Source organism: Phyllobates terribilis, unplaced genomic scaffold (genome assembly GCF_046119375.1).
Source record: "Phyllobates terribilis strain yellow unplaced genomic scaffold, ASM4611937v1 Scaffold_123__1_contigs__length_5148117, whole genome shotgun sequence".
Classification (NCBI taxonomy): Eukaryota; Metazoa; Chordata; class Amphibia; order Anura; family Dendrobatidae; genus Phyllobates; species Phyllobates terribilis.
In genome coordinates, this window is record NW_027362883.1 from 198,420 (window position 1) to 215,664 (window position 17,245).

Sequence of the window (17,245 nt, forward strand, 5' to 3'; positions counted from 1 at the left end):
CTTTCTAGCTCTCCCTTTTTACTTCCTTTTGGATAAACAGACATATTAGGCAAGCATTTTGGAGCTTTCACCTAAATAACTACAGGTGGTGAGATAAGCTGCACAATATAATTGACCTTTCAGTATATTGTTGCACACACACCATCTATTTAGCAAATGCCCTTGTTATCAACAGCAGCCTTTTAAACTCACCTGAGCTAACAGGTATGTGCGCTGGTTACTCTGCTGCGCTTAAAATTTCTTTTTTGGTTTGCTACAATGCCTTTTCTGAAACGTTGTCTCCTTCTGCTGGAACACTGACTTCTTTCATTTAATGCCTGCAGACTATAAAAGAGAACCCAACCCAAAAAGTTTGGTTGATTAGTCTGTGGCATTCTGTTAAACTGTTGCTTATGGCGGTCTCTGTGAGCTTCTCAGCGACATTCAGCCAGCCAGGTATCCTGCCTGCAGTAGATGGAATGTGGCAATGGAACGCTGGCTGCGCGTGTCATAATAGGCTCTGAGCCTTTATATACCTGTGCACAGCAGCAGCCACCTTCAGTCTGCTGCTGGACAGCCAGCAGCAGCAGCAGGAGAGGTATGTAATCAGGAGCCCTCCTGCTAAGGGTAGACAGCTGCTCGTTCCACCCCACCCCCCGCCTTAATTGGTTCTCCTCCCTTCCAACGGTGTTGAGGCGGGTGGGAACAGCAGGGGGTGAAGGTGCTGTGTTTAAAGAGGTGGAGTTATGCAGATCTAAAACGCGTGGATTGCAGCAGCAGCAAGCCGAAAAGTGCAGGCATGTAGGGGATCTAGAGGTTGACAACATGTCTTCTTAACGGGAGTCCAGGAGCTCATCTCCACAAATGGACTTTTCAGGATCCTTGGGTGGCTCCGTAGTTTGAAACCAATTCTGGTTATCGCTTCTCGGCCTTTTGGCTAAGACCAAGTGTAGTATCTGTTCTTATCAGTTTAATATCTGATACGTCCCCTATCTGGGGACCATATATTAAATGGATTTTTAGAACAGGGAGATGGAAAAAGAGCTTGCTCTGTCCACTCCACGCATTGACCTGGTATTGCAGTATCTCCAGGACCGGTGCACCCCTTCTTTAATGCAGTTTCTAAAATCAGAAAGAATTGAATTCAATGTTTTTTGTTCATTTTGCTTGTTTGTCGGATTTGGGGATGGACTCTTTGGCTTTGCTTTTCTTCTCCTCATTGGATTTTTCATGTTCAAAGTTGCAGAAGCCAGATTACAAGCTCATTTTGGTTCAACCTCCGCAACTGTGCATTGCATTGCCATGTAATGTGATGCAATGCTATCTTTCTAGCTCTCCCTTTTTACTTCCTTTTGGATAAACAGACATATTAGGCAAGCATTTTGGAGCTTTCACCTAAATAACTACAGGTGGTGAGATAAGCTGCACAATATAATTGACCTTTCAGTATATTGTTGCACACACACCATCTATTTAGCAAATGCCCTTGTTATCAACAGCAGCCTTTTAAACTCACCTGAGCTAACAGGTATGTGCGCTGGTTACTCTGCTGCGCTTAAAATTTCTTTTTTGGTTTGCTACAATGCCTTTTCTGAAACGTTGTCTCCTTCTGCTGGAACACTGACTTCTTTCATTTAATGCCTGCAGACTATAAAAGAGAACCCAACCCAAAAAGTTTGGTTGATTAGTCTGTGGCATTCTGTTAAACTGTTGCTTATGGCGGTCTCTGTGAGCTTCTCAGCGACATTCAGCCAGCCAGGTATCCTGCCTGCAGTAGATGGAATGTGGCAATGGAACGCTGGCTGCGCGTGTCATAATAGGCTCTGAGCCTTTATATACCTGTGCACAGCAGCAGCCACCTTCAGTCTGCTGCTGGAGAGCCAGCAGCAGCAGCAGCAGGAGAGGTATGTAATCAGGAGCCCTCCTGCTAAGGGTAGACAGCTGCTCGTTCCACCCCACCCCCCGCCTTAATTGGTTCTCCTCCCTTCCAACGGTGTTGAGGCGGGTGGGAACAGCAGGGGGCGAAGCTGCTGTGTTTAAAGAGGTGGAGTTATGCAGATCTAAAACGCGTGGATTGCAGCAGCAGCAAGCCGAAAAGTGCAGGCATGTAAGGGATCTAGAGGTTGACAACATGTCTTCTTAACGGGAGTCCAGGAGCTCATCTCCACAAATGGACTTTTCAGGATCCTTGGGTGGCTCCGTAGTTTGAAACCAATTCTGGTTATCGCTTCTCGGCCTTTTGGCTAAGATCAAGTGTAGTATCTGTTCTTATCAGTTTAATATCTGATACGTCCCCTATCTGGGGACCATATATTAAATGGATTTTTAGAACAGGGAGATGGAAAAAGAGCTTGCTCTGTCCACCCCACGCATTGACCTGGTATTGCAGTATCTCCAGGACCGGTGCACCCCTTCTTTAATGCAGTTTCTAAAATCAGAAAGAATTGAATTCAATGTTTTTTGTTCATTTTGCTTGTTTGTCGGATTTGGGGATGGACTCTTTGGCTTTGCTTTTCTTCTCCTCATTGGATTTTTCATGTTCAAAGTTGCAGAAGCCAGATTACAAGCTCATTTTGGTTCAACTTCAGCAACTGTGCATTGCATTGCCATGTAATGTGATGCAATGCTATCTTTCTAGCTCTCCCTTTTTACTTCCTTTTGGATAAACAGACATATTAGGCAAGCATTTTGGAGCTTTCACCTAAATAACTACAGGTGGTGAGATAAGCTGCACAATATAATTGACCTTTCAGTATATTGTTGCACACACACCATCTATTTAGCAAATGCCCTTGTTATCAACAGCAGCCTTTTAAACTCACCTGAGCTAACAGGTATGTGCGCTGGTTACTCTGCTGCGCTTAAAATTTCTTTTTTGGTTTGCTACAATGCCTTTTCTGAAACGTTGTCTCCTTCTGCTGGAACACTGACTTCTTTCATTTAATGCCTGCAGACTATAAAAGAGAACCCAACCCAAAAAGTTTGGTTGATTAGTCTGTGGCATTCTGTTAAACTGTTGCTTATGGCGGTCTCTGTGAGCTTCTCAGCGACATTCAGCCAGCCAGGTATCCTGCCTGCAGTAGATGGAATGTGGCAATGGAACGCTGGCTGCGCGTGTCATAATAGGCTCTGAGCCTTTATATACCTGTGCACAGCAGCAGCCACCTTCAGTCTGCTGCTGGACAGCCAGCAGCAGCAGCAGCAGGAGAGGTATGTAATCAGGAGCCCTCCTGCTAAGGGTAGACAGCTGCTCGTTCCACCCCACCCCCCGCCTTAATTGGTTCTCCTCCCTTCCAACGGTGTTGAGGCGGGTGGGAACAGCAGGGGGTGAAGGTGCTGTGTTTAAAGAGGTGGAGTTATGCAGATCTAAAACGCGTGGATTGCAGCAGCAGCAAGCCGAAAAGTGCAGGCATGTAGGGGATCTAGAGGTTGACAACATGTCTTCTTAACGGGAGTCCAGGAGCTCATCTCCACAAATGGACTTTTCAGGATCCTTGGGTGGCTCCGTAGTTTGAAACCAATTCTGGTTATCGCTTCTCGGCCTTTTGGCTAAGACCAAGTGTAGTATCTGTTCTTATCAGTTTAATATCTGATACGTCCCCTATCTGGGGACCATATATTAAATGGATTTTTAGAACAGGGAGATGGAAAAAGAGCTTGCTCTGTCCACTCCACGCATTGACCTGGTATTGCAGTATCTCCAGGACCGGTGCACCCCTTCTTTAATGCAGTTTCTAAAATCAGAAAGAATTGAATTCAATGTTTTTTGTTCATTTTGCTTGTTTGTCGGATTTGGGGATGGACTCTTTGGCTTTGCTTTTCTTCTCCTCATTGGATTTCTCATGTTCAAAGTTGCAGAAGCCAGATTACAAGCTCATTTTGGTTCAACTTCAGCAACTGTGCATTGCATTGCCATGTAATGTGATGCAATGCTATCTTTCTAGCTCTCCCTTTTTACTTCCTTTTGGATAAACAGACATATTAGGCAAGCATTTTGGAGCTTTCACCTAAATAACTACAGGTGGTGAGATAAGCTGCACAATATAATTGACCTTTCAGTATATTGTTGCACACACACCATCTATTTAGCAAATGCCCTTGTTATCAACAGCAGCCTTTTAAACTCACCTGAGCTAACAGGTATGTGCGCTGGTTACTCTGCTGCGCTTAAAATTTATTTTTTGGTTTGCTACAATGCCTTTTCTGAAACGTTGTCTCCTTCTGCTGGAACACTGACTTCTTTCATTTAATGCCTGCAGACTATAAAAGAGAACCCAACCCAAAAAGTTTGGTTGATTAGTCTGTGGCATTCTGTTAAACTGTTGCTTATGGCGGTCTCTGTGAGCTTCTCAGCGACATTCAGCCAGCCAGGTATCCTGCCTGCAGTAGATGGAATGTGGCAATGGAACGCTGGCTGCGCGTGTCATAATAGGCTCTGAGCCTTTATATACCTGTGCACAGCAGCAGCCACCTTCAGTCTGCTGCTGGACAGCCAGCAGCAGCAGCAGCAGGAGAGGTATGTAATCAGGAGCCCTCCTGCTAAGGGTAGACAGCTGCTCGTTCCACCCCACCCCCCGCCTTAATTGGTTCTCCTCCCTTCCAACGGTGTTGAGGCGGGTGGGAACAGCAGGGGGTGAAGGTGCTGTGTTTAAAGAGGTGGAGTTATGCAGATCTAAAACGCGTGGATTGCAGCAGCAGCAAGCCGAAAAGTGCAGGCATGTAAGGGATCTAGAGGTTGACAACATGTCTTCTTAACGGGAGTCCAGGAGCTCATCTCCACAAATGGACTTTTCAGGATCCTTGGGTGGCTCCGTAGTTTGAAACCAATTCTGGTTATCGCTTCTCGGCCTTTTGGCTAAGATCAAGTGTAGTATCTGTTCTTATCAGTTTAATATCTGATACGTCCCCTATCTGGGGACCATATATTAAATGGATTTTTAGAACAGGGAGATGGAAAAAGAGCTTGCTCTGTCCACTCCACGCATTGACCTGGTATTGCAGTATCTCCAGGACCGGTGCACCCCTTCTTTAATGCAGTTTCTAAAATCAGAAAGAATTGAATTCAATGTTTTTTGTTCATTTTGCTTGTTTGTCGGATTTGGGGATGGACTCTTTGGCTTTGCTTTTCTTCTCCTCATTGGATTTTTCATGTTCAAAGTTGCAGAAGCCAGATTACAAGCTCATTTTGGTTCAACTTCAGCAACTGTGCATTGCATTGCCATGTAATGTGATGCAATGCTATCTTTCTAGCTCTCCCTTTTTACTTCCTTTTGGATAAACAGACATATTAGGCAAGCATTTTGGAGCTTTCACCTAAATAACTACAGGTGGTGAGATAAGCTGCACAATATAATTGACCTTTCAGTATATTGTTGCACACACACCATCTATTTAGCAAATGCCCTTGTTATCAACAGCAGCCTTTTAAACTCACCTGAGCTAACAGGTATGTGCGCTGGTTACTCTGCTGCGCTTAAAATTTCTTTTTTGGTTTGCTACAATGCCTTTTCTGAAACGTTGTCTCCTTCTGCTGGAACACTGACTTCTTTCATTTAATGCCTGCAGACTATAAAAGAGAACCCAACCCAAAAAGTTTGGTTGATTAGTCTGTGGCATTCTGTTAAACTGTTGCTTATGGCGGTCTCTGTGAGCTTCTCAGCGACATTCAGCCAGCCAGGTATCCTGCCTGCAGTAGATGGAATGTGGCAATGGAACGCTGGCTGCGCGTGTCATAATAGGCTCTGAGCCTTTATATACCTGTGCACAGCAGCAGCCACCTTCAGTCTGCTGCTGGACAGCCAGCAGCAGCAGCAGCAGGAGAGGTATGTAATCAGGAGCCCTCCTGCTAAGGGTAGACAGCTGCTCGTTCCACCCCACCCCCCGCCTTAATTGGTTCTCCTCCCTTCCAATGGTGTTGAGGCGGGTGGGAACAGCAGGGGGTGAAGGTGCTGTGTTTAAAGAGGTGGAGTTATGCAGATCTAAAACGCGTGGATTGCAGCAGCAGCAAGCCGAAAAGTGCAGGCATGTAAGGGATCTAGAGGTTGACAACATGTCTTCTTAACGGGAGTCCAGGAGCTCATCTCCACAAATGGACTTTTCAGGATCCTTGGGTGGCTCCGTAGTTTGAAACCAATTCTGGTTATCGCTTCTCGGCCTTTTGGCTAAGATCAAGTGTAGTATCTGTTCTTATCAGTTTAATATCTGATACGTCCCCTATCTGGGGACCATATATTAAATGGATTTTTAGAACAGGGAGATGGAAAAAGAGCTTGCTCTGTCCACTCCACGCATTGACCTGGTATTGCAGTATCTCCAGGACCGGTGCACCCCTTCTTTAATGCAGTTTCTAAAATCAGAAAGAATTGAATTCAATGTTTTTTGTTCATTTTGCTTGTTTGTCGGATTTGGGGATGGACTCTTTGGCTTTGCTTTTCTTCTCCTCATTGGATTTTTCATGTTCAAAGTTGCAGAAGCCAGATTACAAGCTCATTTTGGTTCAACTTCAGCAACTGTGCATTGCATTGCCATGTAATGTGATGCAATGCTATCTTTCTAGCTCTCCCTTTTTACTTCCTTTTGGATAAACAGACATATTAGGCAAGCATTTTGGAGCTTTTACCTAAATAACTACAGGTGGTGAGATAAGCTGCACAATATAATTGACCTTTCAGTATATTGTTGCACACACACCATCTATTTAGCAAATGCCCTTGTTATCAACAGCAGCCTTTTAAACTCACCTGAGCTAACAGGTATGTGCGCTGGTTACTCTGCTGCGCTTAAAATTTCTTTTTTGGTTTGCTACAATGCCTTTTCTGAAACGTTGTCTCCTTCTGCTGGAACACTGACTTCTTTCATTTAATGCCTGCAGACTATAAAAGAGAACCCAACCCAAAAAGTTTGGTTGATTAGTCTGTGGCATTCTGTTAAACTGTTGCTTATGGCGGTCTCTGTGAGCTTCTCAGCGACATTCAGCCAGCCAGGTATCCTGCCTGCAGTAGATGGAATGTGGCAATGGAACGCTGGCTGCGCGTGTCATAATAGGCTCTGAGCCTTTATATACCTGTGCACAGCAGCAGCCACCTTCAGTCTGCTGCTGGACAGCCAGCAGCAGCAGCAGCAGGAGAGGTATGTAATCAGGAGCCCTCCTGCTAAGGGTAGACAGCTGCTCGTTCCACCCCACCCCCCGCCTTAATTGGTTCTCCTCCCTTCCAACGGTGTTGAGGCGGGTGGGAACAGCAGGGGGTGAAGGTGCTGTGTTTAAAGAGGTGGAGTTATGCAGATCTAAAACGCGTGGATTGCAGCAGCAGCAAGCCGAAAAGTGCAGGCATGTAAGCGATCTAGAGGTTGACAACATGTCTTCTTAACGGGAGTCCAGGAGCTCATCTCCACAAATGGACTTTTCAGGATCCTTGGGTGGCTCCGTAGTTTGAAACCAATTCTGGTTATCGCTTCTCGGCCTTTTGGCTAAGATCAAGTGTAGTATCTGTTCTTATCAGTTTAATATCTGATACGTCCCCTATCTGGGGACCATATATTAAATGGATTTTTAGAACAGGGAGATGGAAAAAGAGCTTGCTCTGTCCACTCCACGCATTGACCTGGTATTGCAGTATCTCCAGGACCGGTGCACCCCTTCTTTAATGCAGTTTCTAAAATCAGAAAGAATTGAATTCAATGTTTTTTGTTCATTTTGCTTGTTTGTCGGATTTGGGGATGGACTCTTTGGCTTTGCTTTTCTTCTCCTCATTGGATTTTTCATGTTCAAAGTTGCAGAAGCCAGATTACAAGCTCATTTTGGTTCAACTTCAGCAACTGTGCATTGCATTGCCATGTAATGTGATGCAATGCTATCTTTCTAGCTCTCCCTTTTTACTTCCTTTTGGATAAACAGACATATTAGGCAAGCATTTTGGAGCTTTCACCTAAATAACTACAGGTGGTGAGATAAGCTGCACAATATAATTGACCTTTCAGTATATTGTTGCACACACACCATCTATTTAGCAAATGCCCTTGTTATCAACAGCAGCCTTTTAAACTCACCTGAGCTAACAGGTATGTGCGCTGGTTACTCTGCTGCGCTTAAAATTTCTTTTTTGGTTTGCTACAATGCCTTTTCTGAAACGTTGTCTCCTTCTGCTGGAACACTGACTTCTTTCATTTAATGCCTGCAGACTATAAAAGAGAACCCAACCCAAAAAGTTTGGTTGATTAGTCTGTGGCATTCTGTTAAACTGTTGCTTATGGCGGTCTCTGTGAGCTTCTCAGCGACATTCAGCCAGCCAGGTATCCTGCCTGCAGTAGATGGAATGTGGCAATGGAACGCTGGCTGCGCGTGTCATAATAGGCTCTGAGCCTTTATATACCTGTGCACAGCAGCAGCCACCTTCAGTCTGCTGCTGGACAGCCAGCAGCAGCAGCAGCAGGAGAGGTATGTAATCAGGAGCCCTCCTGCTAAGGGTAGACAGCTGCTCGTTCCACCCCACCCCCCGCCTTAATTGGTTCTCCTCCCTTCCAACGGTGTTGAGGCGGGTGGGAACAGCAGGGGGTGAAGGTGCTGTGTTTAAAGAGGTGGAGTTATGCAGATCTAAAACGCGTGGATTGCAGCAGCAGCAAGCCGAAAAGTGCAGGCATGTAAGGGATCTAGAGGTTGACAACATGTCTTCTTAACGGGAGTCCAGGAGCTCATCTCCACAAATGGACTTTTCAGGATCCTTGGGTGGCTCCGTAGTTTGAAACCAATTCTGGTTATCGCTTCTCGGCCTTTTGGCTAAGATCAAGTGTAGTATCTGTTCTTATCAGTTTAATATCTGATACGTCCCCTATCTGGGGACCATATATTAAATGGATTTTTAGAACAGGGAGATGGAAAAAGAGCTTGCTCTGTCCACTCCACGCATTGACCTGGTATTGCAGTATCTCCAGGACCGGTGCACCCCTTCTTTAATGCAGTTTCTAAAATCAGAAAGAATTGAATTCAATGTTTTTTGTTCATTTTGCTTGTTTGTCGGATTTGGGGATGGACTCTTTGGCTTTGCTTTTCTTCTCCTCATTGGATTTTTCATGTTCAAAGTTGCAGAAGCCAGATTACAAGCTCATTTTGGTTCAACTTCAGCAACTGTGCATTGCATTGCCATGTAATGTGATGCAATGCTATCTTTCTAGCTCTCCCTTTTTACTTCCTTTTGGATAAACAGACATATTAGGCAAGCATTTTGGAGCTTTCACCTAAATAACTACAGGTGGTGAGATAAGCTGCACAATATAATTGACCTTTCAGTATATTGTTGCACACACACCATCTATTTAGCAAATGCCCTTGTTATCAACAGCAGCCTTTTAAACTCACCTGAGCTAACAGGTATGTGCGCTGGTTACTCTGCTGCGCTTAAAATTTCTTTTTTGGTTTGCTACAATGCCTTTTCTGAAACGTTGTCTCCTTCTGCTGGAACACTGACTTCTTTCATTTAATGCCTGCAGACTATAAAAGAGAACCCAACCCAAAAAGTTTGGTTGATTAGTCTGTGGCATTCTGTTAAACTGTTGCTTATGGCGGTCTCTGTGAGCTTCTCAGCGACATTCAGCCAGCCAGGTATCCTGCCTGCAGTAGATGGAATGTGGCAATGGAACGCTGGCTGCGCGTGTCATAATAGGCTCTGAGCCTTTATATACCTGTGCACAGCAGCAGCCACCTTCAGTCTGCTGCTGGACAGCCAGCAGCAGCAGCAGCAGGAGAGGTATGTAATCAGGAGCCCTCCTGCTAAGGGTAGACAGCTGCTCGTTCCACCCCACCCCCCGCCTTAATTGGTTCTCCTCCCTTCCAACGGTGTTGAGGCGGGTGGGAACAGCAGGGGGTGAAGGTGCTGTGTTTAAAGAGGTGGAGTTATGCAGATCTAAAACGCGTGGATTGCAGCAGCAGCAAGCCGAAAAGTGCAGGCATGTAAGGGATCTAGAGGTTGACAACATGTCTTCTTAACGGGAGTCCAGGAGCTCATCTCCACAAATGGACTTTTCAGGATCCTTGGGTGGCTCCGTAGTTTGAAACCAATTCTGGTTATCGCTTCTCGGCCTTTTGGCTAAGATCAAGTGTAGTATCTGTTCTTATCAGTTTAATATCTGATACGTCCCCTATCTGGGGACCATATATTAAATGGATTTTTAGAACAGGGAGATGGAAAAAGAGCTTGCTCTGTCCACTCCACGCATTGACCTGGTATTGCAGTATCTCCAGGACCGGTGCACCCCTTCTTTAATGCAGTTTCTAAAATCAGAAAGAATTGAATTCAATGGTTTTTGTTCATTTTGCTTGTTTGTCGGATTTGGGGATGGACTCTTTGGCTTTGCTTTTCTTCTCCTCATTGGATTTTTCATGTTCAAAGTTGCAGAAGCCAGATTACAAGCTCATTTTGGTTCAACTTCAGCAACTGTGCATTGCATTGCCATGTAATGTGATGCAATGCTATCTTTCTAGCTCTCCCTTTTTACTTCCTTTTGGATAAACAGACATATTAGGCAAGCATTTTGGAGCTTTCACCTAAATAACTACAGGTGGTGAGATAAGCTGCACAATATAATTGACCTTTCAGTATATTGTTGCACACACACCATCTATTTAGCAAATGCCCTTGTTATCAACAGCAGCCTTTTAAACTCACCTGAGCTAACAGGTATGTGCGCTGGTTACTCTGCTGCGCTTAAAATTTCTTTTTTGGTTTGCTACAATGCCTTTTCTGAAACGTTGTCTCCTTCTGCTGGAACACTGACTTCTTTCATTTAATGCCTGCAGACTATAAAAGAGAACCCAACCCAAAAAGTTTGGTTGATTAGTCTGTGGCATTCTGTTAAACTGTTGCTTATGGCGGTCTCTGTGAGCTTCTCAGCGACATTCAGCCAGCCAGGTATCCTGCTTGCAGTAGATGGAATGTGGCAATGGAACGCTGGCTGCGCGTGTCATAATAGGCTCTGAGCCTTTATATACCTGTGCACAGCAGCAGCCACCTTCAGTCTGCTGCTGGACAGCCAGCAGCAGCAGCAGCAGGAGAGGTATGTAATCAGGAGCCCTCCTGCTAAGGGTAGACAGCTGCTCGTTCCACCCCACCCCCCGCCTTAATTGGTTCTCCTCCCTTCCAACGGTGTTGAGGCGGGTGGGAACAGCAGGGGGTGAAGGTGCTGTGTTTAAAGAGGTGGAGTTATGCAGATCTAAAACGCGTGGATTGCAGCAGCAGCAAGCCGAAAAGTGCAGGCATGTAAGGGATCTAGAGGTTGACAACATGTCTTCTTAACGGGAGTCCAGGAGCTCATCTCCACAAATGGACTTTTCAGGATCCTTGGGTGGCTCCGTAGTTTGAAACCAATTCTGGTTATCGCTTCTCGGCCTTTTGGCTAAGATCAAGTGTAGTATCTGTTCTTATCAGTTTAATATCTGATACGTCCCCTATCTGGGGACCATATATTAAATGGATTTTTAGAACAGGGAGATGGAAAAAGAGCTTGCTCTGTCCACTCCACGCATTGACCTGGTATTGCAGTATCTCCAGGACCGGTGCACCCCTTCTTTAATGCAGTTTCTAAAATCAGAAAGAATTGAATTCAATGGTTTTTGTTCATTTTGCTTGTTTGTCGGATTTGGGGATGGACTCTTTGGCTTTGCTTTTCTTCTCCTCATTGGATTTTTCATGTTCAAAGTTGCAGAAGCCAGATTACAAGCTCATTTTGGTTCAACTTCAGCAACTGTGCATTGCATTGCCATGTAATGTGATGCAATGCTATCTTTCTAGCTCTCCCTTTTTACTTCCTTTTGGATAAACAGACATATTAGGCAAGCATTTTGGAGCTTTCACCTAAATAACTACAGGTGGTGAGATAAGCTGCACAATATAATTGACCTTTCAGTATATTGTTGCACACACACCATCTATTTAGCAAATGCCCTTGTTATCAACAGCAGCCTTTTAAACTCACCTGAGCTAACAGGTATGTGCGCTGGTTACTCTGCTGCGCTTAAAATTTCTTTTTTGGTTTGCTACAATGCCTTTTCTGAAACGTTGTCTCCTTCTGCTGGAACACTGACTTCTTTCATTTAATGCCTGCAGACTATAAAAGAGAACCCAACCCAAAAAGTTTGGTTGATTAGTCTGTGGCATTCTGTTAAACTGTTGCTTATGGCGGTCTCTGTGAGCTTCTCAGCGACATTCAGCCAGCCAGGTATCCTGCCTGCAGTAGATGGAATGTGGCAATGGAACGCTGGCTGCGCGTGTCATAATAGGCTCTGAGCCTTTATATACCTGTGCACAGCAGCAGCCACCTTCAGTCTGCTGCTGGACAGCCAGCAGCAGCAGCAGCAGGAGAGGTATGTAATCAGGAGCCCTCCTGCTAAGGGTAGACAGCTGCTCGTTCCACCCCACCCCCCGCCTTAATTGGTTCTCCTCCCTTCCAACGGTGTTGAGGCGGGTGGGAACAGCAGGGGGTGAAGGTGCTGTGTTTAAAGAGGTGGAGTTATGCAGATCTAAAACGCGTGGATTGCAGCAGCAGCAAGCCGAAAAGTGCAGGCATGTAAGGGATCTAGAGGTTGACAACATGTCTTCTTAACGGGAGTCCAGGAGCTCATCTCCACAAATGGACTTTTCAGGATCCTTGGGTGGCTCCGTAGTTTGAAACCAATTCTGGTTATCGCTTCTCGGCCTTTTGGCTAAGATCAAGTGTAGTATCTGTTCTTATCAACTGGAGGGACTCAAGCCCGACTTGTGGAAGCCCAAAACTATCCACAAGCTAATCAGAGCCAAGGATGACGTGGAGAACATCACAGGACTTCACCAGGACACGCTGGAGACTGTGTGGACAAATGTGTCGTCTGACAGGCTGACCAACGGGCACAAGGACTTGTCGTGGATGGCGATTCAGGGCGGACTGCCCGTCCGGTCATTCTTGCATGCCCGGAACCTGTGCAAGACCCGGTACTGCCCAAGGTGCCCCTTCGTGGAGGAAACATCTTTGCACACTTTTTGGGACTGCGGATTTGCACAGCGCCTATTGACTGCACTTGAGGACGACCTGAGGAACTCTGTCCCCAGGGCGAGCCTATCGCACCATTCTGTGCTTTACGGACTCTTCCCTGGGGTTCATACCGTCGGAGCCATCCAGGAGGCTTGGCGCCTTATGAACTGCTTCAAGGATGCCGTTTGGGTCGCCAGGAACCGGCTCATCTTGAGGAGGGAGAGGATGTCCATCCAGGACTGCCGCAGGCTGATCCACAGCCTGCTCAGAGACTATTCCATCATGGACGGTCCGGAGGACGAGGACGAGGACTAAACCCCTCCTCCCCCTCTCCCCTTATGTGTCTTGTCTTTCAATAAAGCTTCGGGCCTGTGATTTTCCCCTCCCCATCCCCTTTTTCCCAATCCCCATCCCTTATCACGGTTCGTCGTACTGTATTGATTGACATGCTTTTTCTTTCAGATTGAGTGTTTTGTGTAGCATAGGGGTGTGATGTGTCTAGTTAGTGCGTCGTATCCTCATGCTATGTAAATATGATGTAGAATTCTGTGTGTACTGGGCTGCGGCACTGTACACTGTCTGTTAACTTATTTTTTGTGCTAATAAAAGATATATTCAATCAAAAAAATCTGTTCTTATCAGTTTAATATCTGATACGTCCCCTATCTGGGGACCATATATTAAATGGATTTTTAGAACAGGGAGATGGAAAAAGAGCTTGCTCTGTCCACTCCACGCATTGACCTGGTATTGCAGTATCTCCAGGACCGGTGCACCCCTTCTTTAATGCAGTTTCTAAAATCAGAAAGAATTGAATTCAATGTTTTTTGTTCATTTTGCTTGTTTGTCGGATTTGGGGATGGACTCTTTGGCTTTGCTTTTCTTCTCCTCATTGGATTTTTCATGTTCAAAGTTGCAGAAGCCAGATTACAAGCTCATTTTGGTTCAACTTCAGCAACTGTGCATTGCATTGCCATGTAATGTGATGCAATGCTATCTTTCTAGCTCTCCCTTTTTACTTCCTTTTGGATAAACAGACATATTAGGCAAGCATTTTGGAGCTTTCACCTAAATAACTACAGGTGGTGAGATAAGCTGCACAATATAATTGACCTTTCAGTATATTGTTGCACACACACCATCTATTTAGCAAATGCCCTTGTTATCAACAGCAGCCTTTTAAACTCACCTGAGCTAACAGGTATGTGCGCTGGTTACTCTGCTGCGCTTAAAATTTCTTTTTTGGTTTGCTACAATGCCTTTTCTGAAACGTTGTCTCCTTCTGCTGGAACACTGACTTCTTTCATTTAATGCCTGCAGACTATAAAAGAGAACCCAACCCAAAAAGTTTGGTTGATTAGTCTGTGGCATTCTGTTAAACTGTTGCTTATGGCGGTCTCTGTGAGCTTCTCAGCGACATTCAGCCAGCCAGGTATCCTGCCTGCAGTAGATGGAATGTGGCAATGGAACGCTGGCTGCGCGTGTCATAATAGGCTCTGAGCCTTTATATACCTGTGCACAGCAGCAGCCACCTTCAGTCTGCTGCTGGACAGCCAGCAGCAGCAGCAGCAGGAGAGGTATGTAATCAGGAGCCCTCCTGCTAAGGGTAGACAGCTGCTCGTTCCACCCCACCCCCCGCCTTAATTGGTTCTCCTCCCTTCCAACGGTGTTGAGGCGGGTGGGAACAGCAGGGGGTGAAGGTGCTGTGTTTAAAGAGGTGGAGTTATGCAGATCTAAAACGCGTGGATTGCAGCAGCAGCAAGCCGAAAAGTGCAGGCATGTAAGGGATCTAGAGGTTGACAACATGTCTTCTTAACGGGAGTCCAGGAGCTCATCTCCACAAATGGACTTTTCAGGATCCTTGGGTGGCTCCGTAGTTTGAAACCAATTCTGGTTATCGCTTCTCGGCCTTTTGGCTAAGATCAAGTGTAGTATCTGTTCTTATCAGTTTAATATCTGATACGTCCCCTATCTGGGGACCATATATTAAATGGATTTTTAGAACAGGGAGATGGAAAAAGAGCTTGCTCTGTCCACTCCACGCATTGACCTGGTATTGCAGTATCTCCAGGACCGGTGCACCCCTTCTTTAATGCAGTTTCTAAAATCAGAAAGAATTGAATTCAATGTTTTTTGTTCATTTTGCTTGTTTGTCGGATTTGGGGATGGACTCTTTGGCTTTGCTTTTCTTCTCCTCATTGGATTTTTCATGTTCAAAGTTGCAGAAGCCAGATTACAAGCTCATTTTGGTTCAACTTCAGCAACTGTGCATTGCATTGCCATGTAATGTGATGCAATGCTATCTTTCTAGCTCTCCCTTTTTACTTCCTTTTGGATAAACAGACATATTAGGCAAGCATTTTGGAGCTTTCACCTAAATAACTACAGGTGGTGAGATAAGCTGCACAATATAATTGACCTTTCAGTATATTGTTGCACACACACCATCTATTTAGCAAATGCCCTTGTTATCAACAGCAGCCTTTTAAACTCACCTGAGCTAACAGGTATGTGCGCTGGTTACTCTGCTGCGCTTAAAATTTCTTTTTTGGTTTGCTACAATGCCTTTTCTGAAACGTTGTCTCCTTCTGCTGGAACACTGACTTCTTTCATTTAATGCCTGCAGACTATAAAAGAGAACCCAACCCAAAAAGTTTGGTTGATTAGTCTGTGGCATTCTGTTAAACTGTTGCTTATGGCGGTCTCTGTGAGCTTCTCAGCGACATTCAGCCAGCCAGGTATCCTGCCTGCAGTAGATGGAATGTGGCAATGGAACGCTGGCTGCGCGTGTCATAATAGGCTCTGAGCCTTTATATACCTGTGCACAGCAGCAGCCACCTTCAGTCTGCTGCTGGACAGCCAGCAGCAGCAGCAGCAGGAGAGGTATGTAATCAGGAGCCCTCCTGCTAAGGGTAGACAGCTGCTCGTTCCACCCCACCCCCCGCCTTAATTGGTTCTCTGCCCTTCCAACGGTGTTGAGGCGGGTGGGAACAGCAGGGGGTGAAGGTGCTGTGTTTAAAGAGGTGGAGTTATGCAGATCTAAAACGCGTGGATTGCAGCAGCAGCAAGCCGAAAAGTGCAGGCATGTAAGGGATCTAGAGGTTGACAACATGTCTTCTTAACGGGAGTCCAGGAGCTCATCTCCACAAATGGACTTTTCAGGATCCTTGGGTGGCTCCGTAGTTTGAAACCAATTCTGGTTATCGCTTCTCGGCCTTTTGGCTAAGATCAAGTGTAGTATCTGTTCTTATCAGTTTAATATCTGATACGTCCCCTATCTGGGGACCATATATTAAATGGATTTTTAGAACAGGGAGATGGAAAAAGAGCTTGCTCTGTCCACTCCACGCATTGACCTGGTATTGCAGTATCTCCAGGACCGGTGCACCCCTTCTTTAATGCAGTTTCTAAAATCAGAAAGAATTGAATTCAATGTTTTTTGTTCATTTTGCTTGTTTGTCGGATTTGGGGATGGACTCTTTGGCTTTGCTTTTCTTCTCCTCATTGGATTTTTCATGTTCAAAGTTGCAGAAGCCAGATTACAAGCTCATTTTGGTTCAACTTCAGCAACTGTGCATTGCATTGCCATGTAATGTGATGCAATGCTATCTTTCTAGCTCTCCCTTTTTACTTCCTTTTGGATAAACAGACATATTAGGCAAGCATTTTGGAGCTTTCACCTAAATAACTACAGGTGGTGAGATAAGCTGCACAATATAATTGACCTTTCAGTATATTGTTGCACACACACCATCTATTTAGCAAATGCCCTTGTTATCAACAGCAGCCTTTTAAACTCACCTGAGCTAACAGGTATGTGCGCTGGTTACTCTGCTGCGCTTAAAATTTCTTTTTTGGTTTGCTACAATGCCTTTTCTGAAACGTTGTCTCCTTCTGCTGGAACACTGACTTCTTTCATTTAATGCCTGCAGACTATAAAAGAGAACCCAACCCAAAAAGTTTGGTTGATTAGTCTGTGGCTTTCTGTTAAACTGTTGCTTATGGCGGTCTCTGTGAGCTTCTCAGCGACATTCAGCCAGCCAGGTATCCTGCCTGCAGTAGATGGAATGTGGCAATGGAACGCTGGCTGCGCGTGTCATAATAGGCTCTGAGCCTTTATATACCTGTGCACAGCAGCAGCCACCTTCAGTCTGCTGCTGGACAGCCAGCAGCAGCAGCAGCAGGAGAGGTATGTAATCAGGAGCCCTCCTGCTAAGGGTAGACAGCTGCTCGTTCCACCCCACCCCCCGCCTTAATTGGTTCTCCTCCC

General features: G+C 45.5%; 12 non-coding genes and 1 pseudogene across 12 annotated transcripts; all 13 read left to right on the forward strand.

Moving 5' to 3' along the window:
* The first annotated feature begins 896 nt into the window (after positions 1-896).
* LOC141202355 (U2 spliceosomal RNA) lies at positions 897-1,087 on the forward strand. Its single transcript, XR_012273630.1, has one exon. It is a non-coding gene; the product is annotated as a U2 spliceosomal RNA (small nuclear RNA).
* Positions 1,088-2,202: 1,115 nt separating this feature from the next.
* On the forward strand, positions 2,203-2,393 carry LOC141202334 (U2 spliceosomal RNA). The gene has a single exon (XR_012273610.1). It is a non-coding gene; the product is annotated as a U2 spliceosomal RNA (small nuclear RNA).
* A 1,115-nt stretch (positions 2,394-3,508) lies between these two features.
* On the forward strand, positions 3,509-3,699 carry LOC141202356 (U2 spliceosomal RNA). Its single transcript, XR_012273631.1, has one exon. It is a non-coding gene; the product is annotated as a U2 spliceosomal RNA (small nuclear RNA).
* A 1,115-nt stretch (positions 3,700-4,814) lies between these two features.
* LOC141202489 (U2 spliceosomal RNA) lies at positions 4,815-5,005 on the forward strand. The gene has a single exon (XR_012273761.1). It is a non-coding gene; the product is annotated as a U2 spliceosomal RNA (small nuclear RNA).
* Positions 5,006-6,120: 1,115 nt separating this feature from the next.
* Positions 6,121-6,311, forward strand: LOC141202500 (U2 spliceosomal RNA). The gene has a single exon (XR_012273772.1). It is a non-coding gene; the product is annotated as a U2 spliceosomal RNA (small nuclear RNA).
* Positions 6,312-7,426: 1,115 nt separating this feature from the next.
* On the forward strand, positions 7,427-7,617 carry LOC141202512 (U2 spliceosomal RNA). Its single transcript, XR_012273783.1, has one exon. It is a non-coding gene; the product is annotated as a U2 spliceosomal RNA (small nuclear RNA).
* Positions 7,618-8,732: 1,115 nt separating this feature from the next.
* Positions 8,733-8,923, forward strand: LOC141202525 (U2 spliceosomal RNA). The gene has a single exon (XR_012273794.1). It is a non-coding gene; the product is annotated as a U2 spliceosomal RNA (small nuclear RNA).
* A 1,115-nt stretch (positions 8,924-10,038) lies between these two features.
* Positions 10,039-10,229, forward strand: LOC141202537 (U2 spliceosomal RNA). Its single transcript, XR_012273799.1, has one exon. It is a non-coding gene; the product is annotated as a U2 spliceosomal RNA (small nuclear RNA).
* Positions 10,230-11,344: 1,115 nt separating this feature from the next.
* On the forward strand, positions 11,345-11,535 carry LOC141202549 (U2 spliceosomal RNA). The gene has a single exon (XR_012273806.1). It is a non-coding gene; the product is annotated as a U2 spliceosomal RNA (small nuclear RNA).
* Positions 11,536-12,650: 1,115 nt separating this feature from the next.
* Positions 12,651-12,744, forward strand: LOC141202678 (U2 spliceosomal RNA; annotated as a pseudogene).
* Positions 12,745-13,562: 818 nt separating this feature from the next.
* Positions 13,563-13,756, forward strand: LOC141202516 (U2 spliceosomal RNA). The gene has a single exon (XR_012273787.1). It is a non-coding gene; the product is annotated as a U2 spliceosomal RNA (small nuclear RNA).
* A 1,115-nt stretch (positions 13,757-14,871) lies between these two features.
* On the forward strand, positions 14,872-15,062 carry LOC141202560 (U2 spliceosomal RNA). The gene has a single exon (XR_012273814.1). It is a non-coding gene; the product is annotated as a U2 spliceosomal RNA (small nuclear RNA).
* Positions 15,063-16,177: 1,115 nt separating this feature from the next.
* On the forward strand, positions 16,178-16,368 carry LOC141202572 (U2 spliceosomal RNA). The gene has a single exon (XR_012273821.1). It is a non-coding gene; the product is annotated as a U2 spliceosomal RNA (small nuclear RNA).
* Positions 16,369-17,245: the final 877 nt, after the last annotated feature.